Raw genomic sequence first — 20,225 nt, forward strand, 5'->3', positions numbered from 1 at the left:
TAATAATGATAACTTTACCCAATATTTCTATAGCATTTACAGTATGCTAGGCATTGTTCCAAGCACTTTACCTATGAAGTAGGTACTATCATTGTTCTGTTTTACAGGTGAAGAAACTGAGGCACAGAGAAATTAAATGAATTTTTAAGATTACGAGGCTGGTAGGTGGTGACATTGGGAGTTTACCCAGTCTGTGTGGCTCTAGAGTTGATTTATCCTAAATTTTGAGTTGACCAACCATTAGGTCATTATCAACTTTACAATGTAAATTGTTTTGTCTAACACACTCTTTCTCTACCCTCTTCTTCTATATGATCTTCAAAACAGAACATTACTTCTGAGCTTAGTAGGCAACAGAAGAGCAACTGAACCCAAACTGTCAAAAGAGTAACAGGCGCTTCTTATTTGAGTGGGGTGACAGCATTTTAATGGGATTCAGACCGCATTTTCACAGCTTAGTTTGTATTATCTCCTTGTCTTTGAAAAGTAGATCCTAAAACTTTTTATGATCTCATATTGCATATATATTGTGTTGGTGTTTGACTTTAGATATTGTACAATTCCCACACTACTGTTTTGTGGGTAGAAAAAGTTTTCTGTTCATAATGTTGTTATTGACTGTCACAGTGGTTTATAGTGCACTCATTTTATATCTAACTCATTCTATGTTGCTCGATTCCTGAAGAAATTATTTTGAAATAGCATTTTTCTATATATATAGTCAGCTTCATTACACTTATTTCTTGGCTTTTTCTTTTGCTTACATTTTATTTCTTTGACACTTGTAATCGAAGGTTTAGTTTTTTGAAACTGATGGTAATCAGGATATGCTGGCTATATTTTGGCAGCAAAGGGGACATATCAGCCTGTTTCTTTTGGCACCAATAATATCTTGCATATGTAGCAAGTATGGTGCATATTTGGAGGTAGGAACTCTCAGAGTATTGTCTGGTAGAAATAGAATTATAGAATGAATGTTAAGGGTTCAAAGGTCCTTAGATATATCTCTTTTACCCTTCATTCAGCATTTGGGAATCTGAAGCTTGAGATGAAATGATTTGCCTGTATTTATACAGTATTAGAATCCATTTTTTTAAAAGAAGAGTACCAGTGTTCTGTGTTCTTTTGAATCATACCTCATTGTATTTGTGTAGCATTCTTACTGGTAAGAAGGGACTTCCAAGTTTTTTACCTGTATACCCTTAATTATGATTCTTCTTAGAATAATGTGTCTGGGTGAGAGATAATGACCTGAATTAGGTTGCAGAGAGAATGAATATGATGGATCCAAGAGATACTTAGATTAAATTGATAGGACTTTGCAATTGTTTATGTGTAGGTGAGAGTAAGAAATCTAGGATGATCCCTAGGATTCTACTGTGGGTAACTGGGTAGATGGTGATGTCATTCACTAGGCAAACTTAGAAGAAATCAGGGCCGGATGTATGATTTGAAGTGACTAGAGCATGGATTGCACAAACAAGTGAGAAAGATTGAAGCTAGAACTACAGGACACACAGACATCTAAGAGGTGGGAGAAGGAAAGGCCAAAGAGGTATGTATGGAGGAGAGAATGGTGTTGCAAGCACCAAAAGAGGAGAAAATTTTAAGGAGGGCATGGTAATTTGTGTTAATGCTCCAAAATTAAGGGCTGAAAGAACCCACCGAAGTTGATAACTAGGAAGTCATTTGCCTCCACTGTGGAGTCTTGGTGGCATAGTAGGGATGTGAGCAGGGAGATGGAGTAATGAGAACAGAGTAAAGGCAGTTCTTTTAAGGAATTTTGCTATGATGAGAGAGATGTGGAAGGAAAGGTTTTTGTTCATTCGTTCATTTGTACTTTTTTTCTCCTAAAAAAAAAAAGGGCTGGAAAAGAGGAAGAAGTTGAGGTAGATGATTTAGGGGGTTGGATAATTGAGGAAGCAGGGTCTAGGAGGAGACCAGCAAGTGATGATATCCAGAGCGTAGGCCATGATCAGAGTTTGCTGGGACAGGAGGGACATTTCTTCCATTCTCCTAGGGAGAAAGGTGGGGATAGATGTAAAAAATTCTCCCATAGGATGGGGAAGGAATATGTGGAAGTTCTTGTCTAGTGGTAGCAAAATGTCTTTTGTGAAGCAGCTAAAGTTGCTGACATTGAGTGTTTGATTTGGGGGAGAGTGGGGAATTGAGGGGACAGGTAGTGTTTAGAATAGTCACTGAGGGAAAAAGATAGGAGTCAAGGGGTGACTAGCAACAGACAAGAAGAGTTGCCTGCCTGATTATGGTGAGGGTTTTGCTGAGGTTGGAATCTGTGAATATGTACTGTCAGCTATTTTTGTGATTACGTGATATTTATTTGTTTGTTTTGCTTTTGTTGAGCTCTGTACACCAAGTTTAGAAGTAGAAAATTGGGATGATTCAATTGGTTGAGAGTTATGTTTTATAGAACAGGTGTGTCAGAAGGATGAAAGGGCAAGAGAATTTAGGTTAAAATGTTCTAAGAGTGATTGAAGAAATGGACCACATTATCTAAAGAGGACCATAGAGCAGGTATTCTCAACTTTAGAAACATTTATAATTTTCTGTTGTAGGGGCTGTCCTATGCATTGTAGGGTGTTTAACATCCCTGGCCTCTACCTACTAGACGCCAGTAACAGCCCCCTCCAGTTGTAACAATCAAAAATGTCTGCAGACATTGTCAACTGCCCTCTGAGGGGCAAAATCACTTCTGATTGGAACCACTGCCTTAGAGTCAGAAGAAGCAGATCGATTGGACATAAGAGGAAGGGTGAGGGACTGGGGTCTCAATGCAGTAAGTAAAAGAGTTGGCAAGTAAGCCAGAGAAAGAGTGGGGAGAATAAGAGGTCATGTTCTGAGATTAGATTATGGAAATTACATATTTTATTTTATTTTATTTTGAAAATTACATATTTTAGATGTAGATCTATTCCAAGTAATAAAAATGTCAAGAATGGACCATTGGTTTGCTGAGTGGAGTGAAGATGAAGGTTGTTGGCACTGAGTAGGTAATTTTGGGAGAGAGAGAAAGTAGCCAGAGCAAGTTGGAAAAGCAGTCATAGGCCATCCTAAGAGATTCTGAAATAAGACAAGAACTAAGACTTTCTGGATGTTTGTTTTCTTACTCTATCCAGTAAGTGTTAGTGAACTCTTTTTCTAACACTGTCAATTCCCTGAACTTGTACTTCCCTCCTGCAGTGTTTTAAAAAGTCATGGAATTCATCCAGTTTGGTTTTCTTGCAGTGTTTTTTTAGGTGAGTAGTTGTTTTTTGTCTCTTTTTCAATATTTCCTGATCTGATTTTGTGATCCTTTACCTCTAAATATTCTGCTTTTCAAAAGGCCCTGGTTCTGTGCTATGTGACCTAATTTCAGAACATTTCTTTTGTGTTTGGGCATCTCAGTCATTGGCTGAAGTAATGTCAACTTATCATTAAATCTTGCAATCTCTTAGAAGTATTCTTTTCCCCTGCCTTCTCCCACCTGCTCTTTATTGTTTCATATTTATTTGGAACATATAATTATGTTTCTACTATTTTAATTGACAGGTAATTACAATGGACTTAGTAAGCAGGACATAAACTACTAGTAGAATACGCCTATAAATATGCTTTATTCTATGTTTGATTAATCCAGACTTCAGTGGAAGTTGTTTTTTTGCCTTATCTTAATGAACTTACCCTGCATTATTCATCAAGAATGGGTACTAACTCGTACCTCTTTTACAAAGAGTTAAAAATTATATATATTATCAACAGATACAAGCTGACCTAGTTTTTGTTATTATATCACAAGTATTGTCATTGCAAGCTAGGAAATAAGTAGGTGACATTAAAAGCCTTGACCTTTTGATTGGAACATTTAGCCCATTTGCATTTAAAGTAATTTTATTTTTATTTATTTATTTTATTGAAGTATAGTTAATTTACAATGTTGTGTTAGTTTCAAGTTTACAGCAAAGTGATTCTTTTTTATGACTAATATTCGACTATATCTATCTATATCTATATCTATCTATCTATCTATACCACATCTTTATCCATTCATCTGTTGATGAACATTTAGGTTGCTTCCATGTCTTGGCTATTGTAAATAGTGCTGCTATGAACTATACATATTGGGGTGCATGTATCTTTTCAAATTAGAGTTTTCTTTGGATATATGCCCAGGAGTGGGATTGCAGGATCATATGGTAATTCTATTTTTAGTTTTTTAAGGAACCTCCATACTGTTTTCCATAGTGGTTACACCAGTTTACATTCCCACCAACAGTGTAGGAGGATTCCTTTTTCTCTACACCCTCTCTGGACTTTTTATTGATGGCCATCTGACTGGTGTTTTTCAGTTTAATTAAGTCCCATTTGTTTATTTTTGTTTTTATTTCCATTACTCTAGGAGATGGTTCCCCCAAAATATTGCTGCAACGTGTGTCAAAGAGTGTTCTGCCTATGTTTTCCTCTAGGAGTTTTATAGTATCCAGTCTTACATTTCAGTCTTTAATCCATTTTGAGTTTATTTTTATGTATGGTATTAAAGAATGTTCTGATTTCATTCTTTTTCATGTTGCTGTCCAGTTTTCCCAGCATCACTTATTGAAGAGACTGTCTTTTTTCCCTTGTATATTCTTGCCTCCTAATAATTGACCATAGATTAATTGACCATAAGTGTGTGAGTTTCTCTCTGGGCTTTCTGTCTTGTTCCGTTGATCTATATGTCTGTTTTTTTTGTGCCAGTACCATTCTGCTTTGATTACTGTAGCTTTGTAGCATAGTCTGAAGTCAGGGAGTCTGATTCCTCTAGCTCCGTGCTTTTTTCTCAAGATTGTTTTGGCTATTTGGGGTCTTTTGTGTTCCCATACAAATTTAAAAATTTTTTGTTCCAGTTCTGTGAAAAATGCCATTGGTAATTTGATAGGGATTGCAGTGAGTCTGTAGATTGCCTTGGATAGTATGGTCATTTTAACAATATTGATCTTCCAATCCAAGAACACGGTATACCTTTCTATCTGTTTGTGTCTCTTCAGTTTCTTTCATCAGTGTCTTATAGTTTTCAGAGTATAGGTCTTTTGCCTTATTAGGTAGGTTATTCCTAAGTATTTTATTCTTTTTGTTGCAGTCATAGATGGGATTGTTTCCTTAATTTCTCTTTCTAATATTTTCTTGTTAGTGTATAGAAATGCAACAGATTTCTGTATATTAGTTTTGTATCTTGCAACTTCACTGAATTCATTGATGAGCTAGCTGTAGTAGTTTTCTGGTGGCATCCTTAGGATTCTCTATTAATAGTATCATGTCATCTGAAAACAGTGACAGTTTTACTTCTTCTTTTCCAGTTTGGATTACTTTTATTTCTTTTTCTTTTCTGACTGCTGTGGCTAGGACTTCCAATACTATGTTGTTTGTTTGTTTATTTATTTATTTAGCTGCGCCACATGGCATGTGGGATCTTAGTTCCCTGACCGGGGATTGAACCCACGTCCGCTGCATTGGAATTGTGGAGTCTTAACCACTGGATCGCCTGGGAAGTCCCCCAATACTATGTTGAATAAAAGTTGCAGGAGTGGACATCCTTGTCTTGTTCCTGATCTTAGAGGAAATGCTTTCAGCTTTTCACTGTTGAGTATGATGTTAGCTGTGGGTTTGTCCTATATGGCCTTTATTATGTTGAGGTTTGTTCCCTCTGTGCCCACTTTCTGAAGAGGTTTTATCATAAATGGACATTGAATTTTATCAAAAGCCTTTTCTGCATCTATTGAGATGATCACATGGTTTTTATTCTTCAATTTGTTAATGTGGTATATCATGTTGATTGATTTGCAGATATTGAAAAATCCTTGCATCCCTGGGATAAGTCCCAGTTGATCATGGTATATGATCCTTTTAATTTATTTATTGTTGGAGTCAGTTTGTCAGTATCTTGTTGAGGACCTTTGCCTCTGTGTTCAAAAGTAATTATTGATAGGTATGTGCTTATTGGCATTTTGTTAATTGTTTTCTCTTTGCTTTTGTAGTTTTGTTGTTGTTCCTTTCTTCTTTTGCTCTCTTCCCTTGTGATTTTATATCTATTTTTAAGATTATGTTTGGATCCTTTTTTTTTTAACTTTTATTTATTTATTTATTGGCTGTGTCGGGTCTTAGTTGCAGCACGTGGGACCTTCGTTGTGGCATGCGGGGTCTTTCGTGGCAGTGCGCAGGCTCTTCGTTGTGGCACGTTAGCTTCTCTCTAGTTGTGGCGTGCAGGCTTCAGAATGTGTGGGCTCAGTAGTTGCGGCACGTGGGCTCTCTAGTTGTGGCATGTGTGCTCTAGAGCATGCAGGTCAGTAGTTGTGGTGCATGGGCTTAGCTGCCCTGCGGCATGTGGGATCTTAGTTCCCCAACCAGGGATTGAACCCACGTCCCCTGCACTGGAAGGCAGATTCTTAACCACTGGACCACCAGGGAAGTCCCATGTTTGGATTCTTTTCTCTTTTTTGTGTGTGTATATATCAGAGGTTTTTGATTTGTGGTTACCTTGAGGTTCATATATAACAACCTATAGATATGTGATTAAGTTGATGATCTCTTAAGTTCAGATGCATTTTAACCACCCTACATTTTTACTCACACCACCCCCCAAGTGTTTTTGATGTCTCTTTTTTTTTTTTTTTTGCGGTACGCGGGCCTCTCACTGCTGTGGCCTCTCCTGTTGTGGAGCACAGGCTCCGGACACGCAGGCTCAGTGGCCATGGCTCACGGACCCAGCCTCTCCGCGGCATGTGGGATCTTCCCGGACCGGGGCACGAACCCGTGTCCCCTGCATCAGCAGGCGGACTCTCAACCACTGCACCACCAGGGAAGCCCTGATGTCATATTTTTATATCTTTCTGTTTTGTGTATTCCCGAACTACTTATTTTGGATACAGGTGATTTTACTACTTTTGTCTTTTAACCTTTTCTACTTGTGTTATATGTGGTTGATCTACTACCTTTGCTGTATGTTTCCCTTTACTCATGAGATTTTTTCCTTTCATAATTTTCATATTTCTAGTTGTGGCCTTTTCTTTTCCATTTAGAGAAGACCCTTTAACTTTTCTTGTAAAGGTGGTTTAGGGGTGCTGAACTCTTTCAGCTTTTACTTATCTGTAAAACTCTATCTCTCCTTCAAATCTGAATGATAACCTTGCTGGGTAGAGTATTCTTGGTTGTAGGCTTTTTCCCTTTTGTCACTTTGAATACACTTTGCCACTCTCTTCTGGCTTCCAAAGTTTCTTCTGAAAAGTCAGCTGATAATCTTATAGGAGTTCCCTTGTACATGTTACTTTTTTATTGCTGCTTTTAAGATTCTCTCTTTATGTTTAATTTTTGCCATTGTATATATAATGTGTCTTGCTGTGGACCTCTTTGGGTTCATCTTGTTTAAGACTCTCTTGTCTATTTCCTTCCCCAAGTTAGGGGAGTTTTCAGCTATTACTTCTTCAAATAAGTTCTCTGCCCCTTTCTCTCTCTCTTCTTCTGGGACCCCTATAATATGAATGTTAGTATGCTTGATGTTTTCCTGGAGGTCTCTTAAACTGTCCTTATTTTTAAAAATTCTTTTTTCTGTTCAGCATGGCTTATTTTTACTACTCGTCTTCTAGATTGCTGATCCATTCCTCTGTATCATCTAATATACTGTTGATTGCTTCTAATGTATTTTTTCCTTCAGTTGTTGTATTCTTCAGCTTTGTTTGGCTCTTCCTTATATCTTCTAACTCTGTTGAAATTCTCACTGTGTTCATTCTTCTCCCAAGTTCATTGAGCATCTTTATGATCATTACCTTGAACTCATTTTGAGTAGATTGTTTATCTCCACTTTGTTTAGTTCTTTTTCTGAGGTTATGTCTTGTTTCTTTACTTGGAACATATTCCTCTGCCTTCTTATTTTGCCAATTCTCTTGTTTATGTCTGTGTATTAGGTAGTTCAGTTACGTCTCCTGATCTTGGAGAAGTGGCCTTAATGTAGGAGACATCCTGTGGGATCCAGCAGTGCACTCCCCTCTGGTCATCAGAATTATATGCTCTAGAGGTGTCCCTGTGTGGGCTGTGTGTGCCCTTCTGTTGTGGTGAGGCAGACTGCTGTGGGCATGCTGGTAGGCAGGGCTGCCTCCTGTGGTGGCTGCAGGTCTACTGGAGGGTGGGGTAGGCTTCTGGTGTGGTTGGCTGCTCAGAGGTGGGGGGTGGTGTGGGTCTGCTGCTGGCCTGCTGGAGAGCAGGACCAGGTCCTCAGGTGGCTATATGCAGGGCAGGGGAATGTAATACAAATTATTTTTCATGGAAGCCAATCTATTTGATGTAATATAAAAAATCAGCTTCTGTCAAGGAATATCCTATAATAGCTAAATCCTCTACTGGTGATTAACAATATTTTTTATAAATTTATTTATTTTTATTTATTTATTTTTGGCTGTGTTGGGTCTTTGTTGCTGTGGGAGGGCTTTTTCTAGTTACCGTGAGCAGGGGCTACTCTTCATTGCGGTGCGCGGGCTTCTCATTGCGGTGGCTTCTCTTGTTGTGGAGCACAGGCTTCAGTAGTTGCAGCACGCGGGCTCAGTAGTTGTGGTTCACAGGCTGTAGAGCACAGGCTCAGTAGTTGTAGTGCACGGGCTTAATTGCTCCGTGGCATGTGGGATCTTCCCAGACCAGGGCTCGAACCTGTGTTCCCTGCATTGGCAGGCGGATTCTTAACCACTGTGCCACCAAGGAAGTCTGATTAACAATAGTTTTTGACCTTATTTCCATACTTAAGTATGGGGCTTTCTAAAAAAAAGATTAATTAATTACCTCAAGAAAGAATGATGACCAGTTTTTTGTTTTTTTTGTTTTTTTTTTGGCGGTATGTGGGCCTCTCACTGCCGTGGCCTCTCCTGTTGTGGAGCACAGGCTCCGGACGCGCAGGCTAAGCGGCCATGGCTCACGGGCCCAGCCGCTCCGCGGCATGTGGGATCTTCCCGGACCGGGGCACGAACCTGCATCCCCTGCATCGGCAGGCGGACTCTCAACCACTGCGCCACCAGGGAAGCCCATGACCAGTTTTTTATACCATATGGATCTGATTTGTTTTGGTGTTTAGGATCTAGCACCTCAAAGGAGAAATGGGTTGCTCTCTCCAAACCATGAAAATGGATGTTTATGCTAAATACGACAACATGCCAGAAAACAACATTTTGTCAAAGAAGTTGTGCGGTAAAAAGCAGCAGCATTACATCCATCAGTTGGTCTCCAGTAGCAGATGACATTAAATGATTTGTGTGCTCAGTTTGCACCCATATTCAGTAGTTGGACAAACCTAAGACTCTTCAGTGGTCACACTAGAGCAAGTGGATGCCCAAGGATTTGGACTGTTTTTTATAACAAATTTTTTTGATTCAGAACATGGCTTAACATATTTTCTTGTTAAAGCAAGTGTTCTAGGTTTTGGAAATACCATGGTTATAGTGTATGTTGTATTTAATCATTTTCTTACAATGGTTTAAGGAAGTCATATATTTTTACCATACATAGTAAATTATTGTTATGTAATATTTGCAACATTTAACTAGCTTATGGCCAACATTTTAAAAACATCCTTCCCTGTTGGTGTAGTTCTGTATTTGTTCTCCAGGTTTACTTTTTTCTTAAGGATAGAAAAAAGAAAAACTGTTTAGCCTTACCTGTTAAACTTCCTAATTAATTTTAACATGGTCCCCAAATTGTTAGTTATATGTTCAAATTGAAAAGATGATTGAGCTCCTGAAGATCCTCTAAAGATATTTAAGCTTTATCCAATGCGTTTTCTTACCTTGCTCTGAAATGTTTTTCAATTTCTAAGAATTTATTGAAATATCTTTTCTTGGGAAGGATGAACTGAATATATATGCAATTCACCACTTAGAACCTGATGCTGGGAATATATTTTAAACCTTGATGAGATGAATTTGAAAGCTGTTTAGAGAGCATGGGGCACCCATTTGTAGTCTGTAAATTCTGGATCTATCTCTGAATGGAGAAATCTGTGTTATATATTTATTCCCACGAAGGACCAGTATGTAAATGTTGAGAGCTGAATGCTTCTATTTCTGGACAGTCTTTTGAGTTTATACTTGACCTAATTGTGCCTCCAGACGTGTACTCCTTGCTGAGTTCGTTTGTACAGCTGTAGTCCTGTGACAGTCATCAAATAAATCACTAACTGGAGGGAGCCTGCCTTGATTTCCAGCTAAAGGAAGTGTAGTTCCCTAAGACAGGAACAGACGGACCTCTTGACTTTCCAACAGCTTTCCTGCATAGGAAGTATAGTTTCAGGGTAGGAAGTGAGGCTGTAGGGTCAGACAGAGGCTAGGAATTGGGGGAGGGATAGGAAGGGTGTTCATCCCTGGAGCTGCCAAGAAAGGACAAGCTTATCACCCTTACTACAAGTTTTGAATGATGGGAACTTCCTGAAGATACTGAACAGCAAGGGTCCTACACAAGAAGCCCTGCAACCGGTGGTTAGAGTCTTTGCCAGTTGGAGTAGTTTTTTTTTTAGCATCACTGAACTCATTGAAGGAGATCAGAGTTAGATTAAGCCAGTGATTCTCAAGTCTGGTCTCTGGACCAACAGCATCAGTAATCACCTGGAACTTGTAAATGCAAGTAGTAGTCTGTGTCTTAACAAGATCTTCAGATGATTTTAAATGTATGTCTAGTTCGAAAACCACTGGCCCAGGAAATTCAAAGTGGTTGAGAACCACTTTGCCAAATTGTGGTGGCAAAGTCACAATGTTGAGAAAGAATGAGTGCAGACTTTATTGCATGCTGGAGCATCCTTTAATCATTGTGTAAGTATGGCATTCCTCTTACAGAGTATCCTGTGTTTCACACTGAGTGACAGAAGAGATATTGGTATCTTTACTATAAATATAGTAACAAATAACACTTGTCTTACAGGTAGAGAATACTTCCTGTTCATGGCTGCAGTTCACACTAGAATCTAAATTCTTCCAGACTGTAATAGAAGAGAACTTTTCACTTTGCCTTCTTTTCCATTTTAAATATTTATTCCTTGATTCTTTTTTTAATGTATACTTTATATATGCAATGACTTGTGAGAATCCTGTTTTTGTGTTTTTGTGATGGCAAGAGTTGGTTCAAGTAGCTAAGTGGTTCAGAAACATTGAGGTACATAAGAATTCCCTGGCCATCTTATATAAAATGTGGATTAGTGGCCCCATACCTGGAGATTTTGATTTAATAGCTCTGACATAGTTTCTAGGAATCTTTTTAATTGAAGTATAGTTGATTTACAATGTTGTGTTAGTTTCTGGTGTATAGCACAGTTAGTTCATATATATATATATATATATATATATATATAATTTTTCATATTCTTTCCCATTATGGTTTATTACAGGACACTGAATATAGTTCCCTGTGCTATACAGTAGGACCTTGTTGTTTACCAATGCCAAACTCCTAATTTATCCCTCCCTCACCCCCTTTCCCCTTTGGCAGCCATAAGTTTGTTTTCTGTGTCTGTGAGTCTTTTTCTGTTTCATAAATAAGTTCATTTGTGTCATATTTTAGAAGAATCTGTATTTTTAACAAACACCCTCCCCATTTGATTCTAGTGCGTGTGATCCTCAGACCACACTTTGAGACACGCTGTGGTAGATCTCTGAGAAGAGTTGCGATTTATCTGGTTATAAAACAAATGTTTCCATGAGTTTCTGAGGATATTTACAGATGTGAATCTGAATTGCTAGTAATGAAGCTACCTGAATGTGTAATGTTCAATGGAAATTGATGCTTGGGATGAAATTCTTTGAGAAATCATCAGTAGTCTTCCTAGGTTAAAATGCTCCCAAAGACCATTTTGACAGTATAACACAACACAAAACCAATCAGACTTAAAGGTTTTGTAGTTCTATAATTTATATTTTCTGAACAGTCTTTAGGAAGCCTATCTTTACAGTTATGGGGCTATATATCAAAGCTTCACACAAAGAATAAATTAACTTGAGAAAATACTAGGAAAGTATATCTTTCCACAGTCTCCAAGCCATGTGCCAGAAGGCTAAAAGGCATCAAGAGTGTTAAGAAAATATGTCAGTGAGCCTATTGACCAGAACCCTAAGATCACTTTCAGGGGCAGGAGTAGGTTTATCTAAAATGAGTTATGGGGCTTCCCTGGTGGCGCAGTGGTTAAGAATTCGCCTGCCAATGCAGGGGACATGGGTTCGAGCCCTGGTCCGGGAAGATCCCACATGCTGTGGAGCAACTAAGCCCAGGCACCACAACTATTCATCCTGCGCTCTAGAGATTGCGAGCCACAATTACTGAGCCCATGTGCCACAACTACTGAAGCCCATGTGCCTAGAGCCCATGCTCTGCAACAAGAGAAGCCACCACAATGAGAAGGCTGCACACAGCAACAGAGTAGCCCCTGCTCGCCACAACTAGAGAAAGGCTGCACGCAGCAATGAAGACCCAACACAGCTAAAAATAAATACATAAATAAATTTTAAAAAATGATTTATGATTTTTTCTTACATAGATTTCTTTTAAAAGTTGTTATATCTAGTTCTCAGGAAAATGATTAATGAATAAGAATAGGGAAGGAAGCTTTTTTTTTTTTTCCTTTTTCCTTTTTTTTTTCTGTTCTCTTTGGAGAGAGCCTTCAGTTACTATCTTTCTGTATTCCTTGCTATTCCAGAATTCAGTTAGGGCTTCTTAAATGGATAAGAGTAAAGACAGTGGCATGTTCTTGATTCACCTACTTAGGATGGATAATTGTCAACAACAGTAGTTGTTCCCTCTGCAGTGGGAAAAGGGAGTAAAAAAGGGGATGATCAGTTATTCCAGGGTCTTCAATGTGAGTTTTTTTGAGGAGGGGTTGTATGATGACATCTCCCATCAGGAATGGGAATAAGCTTCTCTAAGGAATCTGTTTCAAACCACCCTTCATACTAATATTTCAAAATGAAATCTAACTCATGTTTCCTTTACACAAGAGGAACAGATGTAGTAGAGCCCAGACTTTCTCTGCCCTGGAGTCACTACTTTAGCAGTGGGCCCCTCTGCAGGCTTTTAGGACTGGTGTCAACAGGAAGGAAGAAGCAGAGTCAGTAGAAAGCCCTTCCCCTGGGCTTCCCTGGTGGCGCAGTGGTTGAGAGTCCGCCTGCCGATGCAGGGGACGCGGGTTCGTGCACCGGTCCGGGAGGATCCCACATGCCACGGAGCGGCTAGGCCCGTGAGCCATGGCCGCTGAGCCTGCGCGTCCGGAGCCTGTGCTCCGCAATGGGAGAGGCCACCAACAGTGAGAGGCCCGCGTACCACAAAAAAAAAAAAAAAAAAAAAAAAGCCCTGCCCCATCTGATCATCAGACAGCCTTCCTTCTGCCAAATTCAGCTCTGTTTGACAAGCTGAACATGGCAGTAGCACCCGGACTGTATCATACTGTATCCAAGAACTTGTAGAGAAGACCTAACATCCCTGTTCTTTCAGCTGCTTCCCTCATGGAGGCCTACTGCCCGCCATTTTCCTCTACCATCCACGCCAGTACTGTTCTCAAAGACTTTCTCTTGGCCAAGTGCAAGCCCTGTTGCTCCCGTTGAACATGTGCCTTACTTTATAGAAAAGTCCTAACAGTGTTTTTCTGACCATTCTAATTTCCCTGTCACTTTTTAAAGTATAGATATGTTACCAGGCAAAGCTGGTTTTTTTAACCAGTGTTTTCTTGAGTTGTATACAAGATGATTTAAAGTGGTACATGGATAAGCATATTTTGAATTTTAATATATGGGGAAAAGTGTGTATTAGCACTTCAAACCCACGATTTCATGGTTATTACAAAAGGTGAGTCAATGGTGAAGTGGATTGAAGGAAAATATTTAAAAAATAATAATACAGATGGTGTGAGGATGGCAAAAATACTGAAGACGGTACATACGTGACTAAAGCTTGGGAAATACTGTTTTAAACAAATACTCAAGGCTAACACTTTTTGAAATAGTCTTCAAAATAATATCAAAATAAGTTCTAAGATTGAAATGCTGTGCCATGTTGGAAGGAGACGTGTACTTAGCATAATTCTTTAACTGTAAGTTCCTGTTGAAATCAATATGTATCTTTTTAAAATAGTCCCTTTAAAGTACTAAGCTTATTTTTTTTTATTGGAGTATAGTTACTTTACAATGTTGTGTTAGTTTCTGCTGTACAGTGAAGTGACTCAGCTAGATGTATACATATATCCCCTCCCTCTGGGACCTCCCTCCCACTGCCCACCCCATCCCTCCCATCTAGGTCATCACAGAGCACCGAGCTGAGCTCCCTGTGCTATACAGCAGGTTCCCTCTAGCTATCTATTTTACACATGGTAATGTATATATGTCAACCCTAATATCCCTAATAATCCTTGCTAATATCATTTATATGTTTCTATTGAATCTTTTGTTCTAAATTATGTAAGATTTTCTGTCTTCCATAGGACACTTGTGAGAAAATCACTGTAAAACTTTGTTTAAATGGTTTGCTTTTCTTTTTTCCCCAATTTTTAAAATAACAGCTTTATTTAGATGTAACTCAGACACCATAAAATTCACCCTTTAAAAGTGTACAGTTCAGTGCTTTTTAGTATATTCACACAGTTGCGTAGCCATCACCACAGTTTAATTTTAGGAGATCTTCATCACTCCACAAGGAATCCTTTTATCCATTAGTAGTCAGTCCCCATTTTGCCTTTCCCCAGCCCCCGGCAACCACTAATATACTGTCTGTCTCTGCGGATATGCCTGTTTTGGACATTTCATATAAATAGAATCATATAATGTTTGGCCTTTTGTGTCTTTCTTTCACTTAGCATAATTTTTTCAAGCTTCATCCATGTTTAGTATATATCAGTATGTCGTTCCTTTCTATGGCTGAGTAATATTCCATTGTATGGATATACCACATTTTGTTTTTCCATTCATCACTTGATGGGCATTTGGATTGTTCTGCTGTTTTTAAACAATATTAAAAATACCTGGGGCTTTTGAAATAGTCATTGGATGACTCTGCAGGTGTGTTCTAGAGGGGATTCATGCTGTGAGTGGGAACTGGATTTCTAGTCCTTTGTGATCATAGATTCGAGGAGTCTGCATCTGTAATCTCTTTATGCTAATAAAATATATTCTCCTACGAGCTAGAGCAGTAACTTTTTCTCCATGGTAGAACATTTGTTACTAATAAACTACTTTCAGATTATTTCTTTAAGGCCAAAATATCAAAAATAGCTTCTATTAAAAACAGTGATTTTCAGGGACTTCCCTGGTGGTCCAGTGGTTAAGACTCTGTGCTTCTACTGCAGGGGGCACAGGTTCAATCCCTGGTTGGGGAACTAAGATCCTGCTGCCATGTGGTGTGGCTTCAAAAAGTAAAAACAAACAAAAAAACCCAGTGGTTTTCAACATTTCTAGAAGAGGAAATCTTACTTAAAAAGCTGATATTTTTCTCTATATTTTCTTTTCCAATTTCTTTATTTTTACCCTACTGAACCCTGTAACCCAGCTCTATTAATCTAGATCCTGTTTCCAGTATATGAATATTTATGGACATAATAAATTCTATTACTTCTCCTAATAGAGTTTTAAAAGTTTTGTTAATTTTTATCATAGCATAACAAAAATTCCTGGGTAGTTTGATAATGCTTTCATCATTAAATATTAGATATTAAGCCAGTTCTTTTTATTTTTAAAGGCTATATTAGTTGAATTATATCCACAAAAGTGTTCAGTAGTTACTTATCTTGGGCCTGTGGTATGCAAAGCACTTGGTGAAATAATACCCCTTCCTTTTGAATCTGCTATGGTCAAACCTTATTTCAACTGTTGTACTGCATTGAGGACAGTGAGTGACCTCGAGTGTGACCTGGGATTTTTATGAGGGTTTTAGAAACTGTCATGTGAAAATCAGGTGAAAGAACTGATGTTCCATTTTTGAAGAGATGAAGCCATTCAGAGCTTGTCTATAGGAGTCTTTTCTTCTGGAGAATGGTGGGAAGAAATTTGAGTGAAAGAAGCGTATATCAACAAGGCTGGTATCCCTGGAAGCCTAGAAGTAGACCTAAAACATGAGTTTGTGTTCTAATATCCCATCCTTATTTACCTTTCCGTCATCTTCCAACCCCTAGAATGTCTAGTCGAGTGTCTCATGGTAAGAATGTTGCCTATTCAGGGATATATAGAATGTTATATTTTTGCATCATCATTAATACATGATTTTAGCTTTAACAAATAGGATATCAACATGTAAAGTGTTGTTTGGTATTATGCAATTTTATATAGTTAACTTTTATTAGGTCAGGATTAAAATATACCTTTCACTTGGTGTGTATGTGTAAGATTTTATTACTCCTTAAGAGGCAGGGCCTGTAGCATAATATAAATTGCAGGACCTGTGACATAGTATAAATTGCCTTGCCAGTAAGCAGTAGAATATGGTGTTTGTGAATGGTGGGAAGACTGGTGATGGTGGATAGCCATGTTTGTATGGGAATACGGGAGTAGTTTTTTACCTGTTTCAGTGTCGCCATTCTCTTTCAACTCATGGATTTAGGATCTAATGCACTTCCTGTGCTTTAAATGGACATTTTTGATCTAGACTTGGTCTGTGCTTCAGGCAAAGCGTAGTTTTAAGAGTCTGCGATCTGAAATCAGACCATATGAATCTAAATTTCAACTCTGCCATCTAATAACTGAATTTAAGGAAGTATCTTCACCTATCTGGGGCTCAAATTACTCATCTGTAGAAAGGATGAAAAACCTACCTCACTGGGTAGATAGAGGTAAATAGATGCAATGATGTACTTAATACGCCTAGCCTTATAGCAAGCAGTTGTTAGATGGAGTTGCTAATTGTCGTTAATATTGCTATGCAAAGGTCAGGTGCCTTCTCAAAGATTTCTGAGTAGTCCGGAGGAGTTCTGAATTGACTGACTCCCCATAGGCTAAAGACTCTGGTCTACCTGATTTCTCTAAGGCATTCTAGATTCATGTTGCTAGCTTGGGACCAATATGTTCTAGGGAAGTTTTTGGGTGAATAGTATTCTCCTGGCCTGCCATAGTCCAGATCTGTTCCCCACCTTGTTTCCTGAACCTCTGAAACGTGGAGTGTTTGTGGAGTGGGAGTCCTCTGGCATTTTTTCAGAGGAGCAATGGCTGAATGTGCAGATATTCCATAGGAACACTGGAACCTCAGAGCACTGTGAAAAATTGCACCATTTTATCCTGTAGGAGAAAAGAAGTACCTTTGTCTCAGGGGAGATATAGAAAAGGGCAAGAAAAAAGGTTTTATACCGGGGCGGGGGGGACAAAGTGGACTATATCTAAGTCTCCGTGAGTATCTTAAAACTATTCAATTTTATATGATTGAGGTATCCATTCAACAAGTGTCTATTAAGCATTTATGGACACTGCTTAGCTTTGTCTAGGAGAGAGTGTGTTAGGAAACCCCTTGGGTTTCATTACTAAGACTGCTTCTCAAATCCAGGTTGGGATCTTTATACTCTTTTCCTGGTGGCAGGTTGCAGAGGCTCAAGCTGGTGTTCTCTCTTCTCAGAACTGCCTGCACCCACTCCTCTCCTTGGATTTTGTTTTTCCTAAGACTGTCTACAGATAAGCCACACTTTCCTTAGCTTTTGCCTTTCCTTGTTGCCCCTATGGTTGTCTTCAGACTCTTAGGGATTTTCTTGCTAATCCTTATGGAAAAAATAGAAAACAACTAACATATGTAGGGTTGTTTAAAGATTTGGAGATTCTACAATTACAATTACCAATTCAGTGCTGAGATAGTAACTGCTAAAATTGGAATTGGAAGACAAGATGGGCTTCTGTCTTCTTTATGCTAAGCAGGAAGACCACCAAACCAATTCTGTTCCATGTACCACTCCTCTCTCTCCTCTATGCCCACTGAAAATCCTTCCTTCCAGCACCAATGGAGATAGAATCCTGCCTGGTCTCAAGTGTGCAGTTTGCATTTTCAAGGACCTCCAGATGTGATGATCTGTTTTAAAATATACCCGGGGTTTTGTTTTAATCAGGTATGATAGGATGACAGACATGGAGACAAATGCCTTTGAAAGAAGAGTTTATTATTTACAGTTCCCAGGAGAAGGGAGCTGGCTATGCAGGGTCACCCTGGAGGCACCGGGGTTGATAGGAGGCAGGAGGAGTAAGGGGGAAGCATGGACATGAGCCTTTATTGTGGTTTCTGGGGAAAAGGCAAGGCAGGACAGAGTCAGCAGACTTAGGATTGGCTAGTTTGAATAATTTCAGAGGCTCTGGGCTACAAGGGTGGTCCCTAGTTGTCTGATATCTTGCCTTGGGTGATTTAGGGTAGGGGAAATATTGGCTTGATGTGTGAGTTAGATAAAGGAGGTGGCTGGGGGTATGGACTGTGGATTGGCTGGTTTGCATATTAGCTAGCCCTGGAAGGGGTTGTCTCTCCAGGATCAGCAAGGCCTCAAGATCTCAAGTGTTATAAAATACAGAAAATAAAAAAAAACATGACTAATATCTATCCTTGTCAGTAGAAGCATACTTATCGCAGAGTGATTCCTTTGGGGACATTTTCTTATTGAATGATACAAAGAGTGGTAAGGTATATCCCCAGAGTTTACAGTCTAGCTTAGTATTGATAGGTAAAGGCTGCACACATGAAATTGTGACTAGTCGTGCAAGGCACAACTTTATGTGCTAGGAAGATCCACACAGTGTAATGGAAGTTCAGTGAAAGGGAGATCAGAGTGTCCTAGAAACAATACAGGGCAGTGATTAAAAGGACAGTCTTTGGAGTCAGACTGCTGGGTTCATCTGGCTTCATAATTTATTAGTCGTATAACCTTCAGCAAGTTGTTTAATCCTTGTGTTTCAGTCTCCTCATCTGTAAAATTAGTTTAATGATACCTACCTCATAGAGTCATTATGAGACTAAGTGAGTTAGTACATTGAAAGTACTAACTTTAGAACAAAGCCTAGCACTTAGTAAGTATTCATGAAGTGTTGGCTGATTTTAGGACTGTGGAGGAAGTTTAGTGGAATGGATAGAACTGACCTTTCCTTTAAGGAGGAGAGAGAGGAATTGTTCCTTTGTTTGGGCAGGGGATGGTATGGGGTGGTGAGTCTGGCAGATTCAGGTAAAAGAGGTTGATCTGGTAGGATGTTTGAAAAAATAGGTTAGTGAGAGCTTTGATACTAAGGAGTTTGCGTTTTTTGTTTTCTTTAAACCACAGAAATTCATTTGAGGCATGCCATTTTGTTTTATTTTATTTTTTAAAAGTGGGGACATGATGATAAATTAGTGCTTCAGGGACCTTCGTCTTGGTGGTGTGGTTTTGGAGAGAGGAGAGGCTTGGGTCAGAGTGTACAAGCTGTGAGATAGCAATAGAAACAAGCATCTTTAAAATCTTTGTGGTTTAAAAAAAATAGAGATATGTCTCTTGCTCATGCTGCATGTCCATCACAGCTCAGTTGGAGGCTCTCCTTTATCATAGTCCTTCAGAGACCCAGACTGATAGAATAGCCAATATCTCATATTTTGTTTGCCTTAAGAGAGGGAAAAGAACGCTCTAGAGGGTCAGGCACCAGCAATTAAATACGAGGCCTGGAAATGACACTCACACTTCCATTTACAACTCATTGGGTACAACTAGTCACATGGCAGTAACCAACTACAAGGGTTCCAGAAACTGTAGTTTTCTGTGTTTGAGAGGAGGGGCCAGGGAGGTGAAACTGGAAATATTCGTAAATAGCACTAATGACTGCTCACCATACAAGGAGACTCGTTTAGAAGGTTGTTGTATGATAGTTCAAGTAGGAGATCTTAGCTTCTGAATTAGGGTTGTTGCAGTCAATGTGGAGAAGAGTTGGATGGAAGACAATTTGAAGGAAGAAAATTTAAAGGTTGGTAATTGATTGGATTGAGTTACAAAGGAAAGAGGAGTCAGGATGAGGCAAAACTTTTGGGCCCAGTGGAAGGTGATGCTGCCATAACAGACGGAAATATGGAAGTTGTTGTCTGTTAAGGGAGTGGCAGGATGGTAGCTGGATGCCCTACAGGCCTCTAGAGCTGTGCTCCTTGAAATGTAGTCCATGGCCAGTGTCTACCCACAAACTAGTTGGTCTGCAAGAAGAGAAGTGCAGAAATAAAGAGTAATAATTTAGAAACTGTTATAGTAATTTTCGTCTTTTTTTCCTATGCTGTTGTTTGTTCTGATT

General features: G+C 39.0%; 1 protein-coding gene and 1 non-coding gene across 10 annotated transcripts in view; both read left to right on the plus strand.

Annotated features, from left to right (window-relative positions):
- Window positions 1-20,225, plus strand: part of AOPEP (aminopeptidase O (putative)) — a 361,551-nt gene that overhangs the window by 11,939 nt on the left and 329,387 nt on the right. The gene's annotated exons all lie outside the window — the stretch shown is intronic.
- Window positions 15,277-15,349, plus strand: TRNAR-UCU (transfer RNA arginine (anticodon UCU)). The gene has a single exon. It is a non-coding gene; the product is annotated as a tRNA-Arg (tRNA).

Source organism: Pseudorca crassidens, chromosome 7, assembly GCF_039906515.1.
Source record: "Pseudorca crassidens isolate mPseCra1 chromosome 7, mPseCra1.hap1, whole genome shotgun sequence".
Taxonomy (NCBI): Eukaryota; Metazoa; Chordata; class Mammalia; order Artiodactyla; family Delphinidae; genus Pseudorca; species Pseudorca crassidens.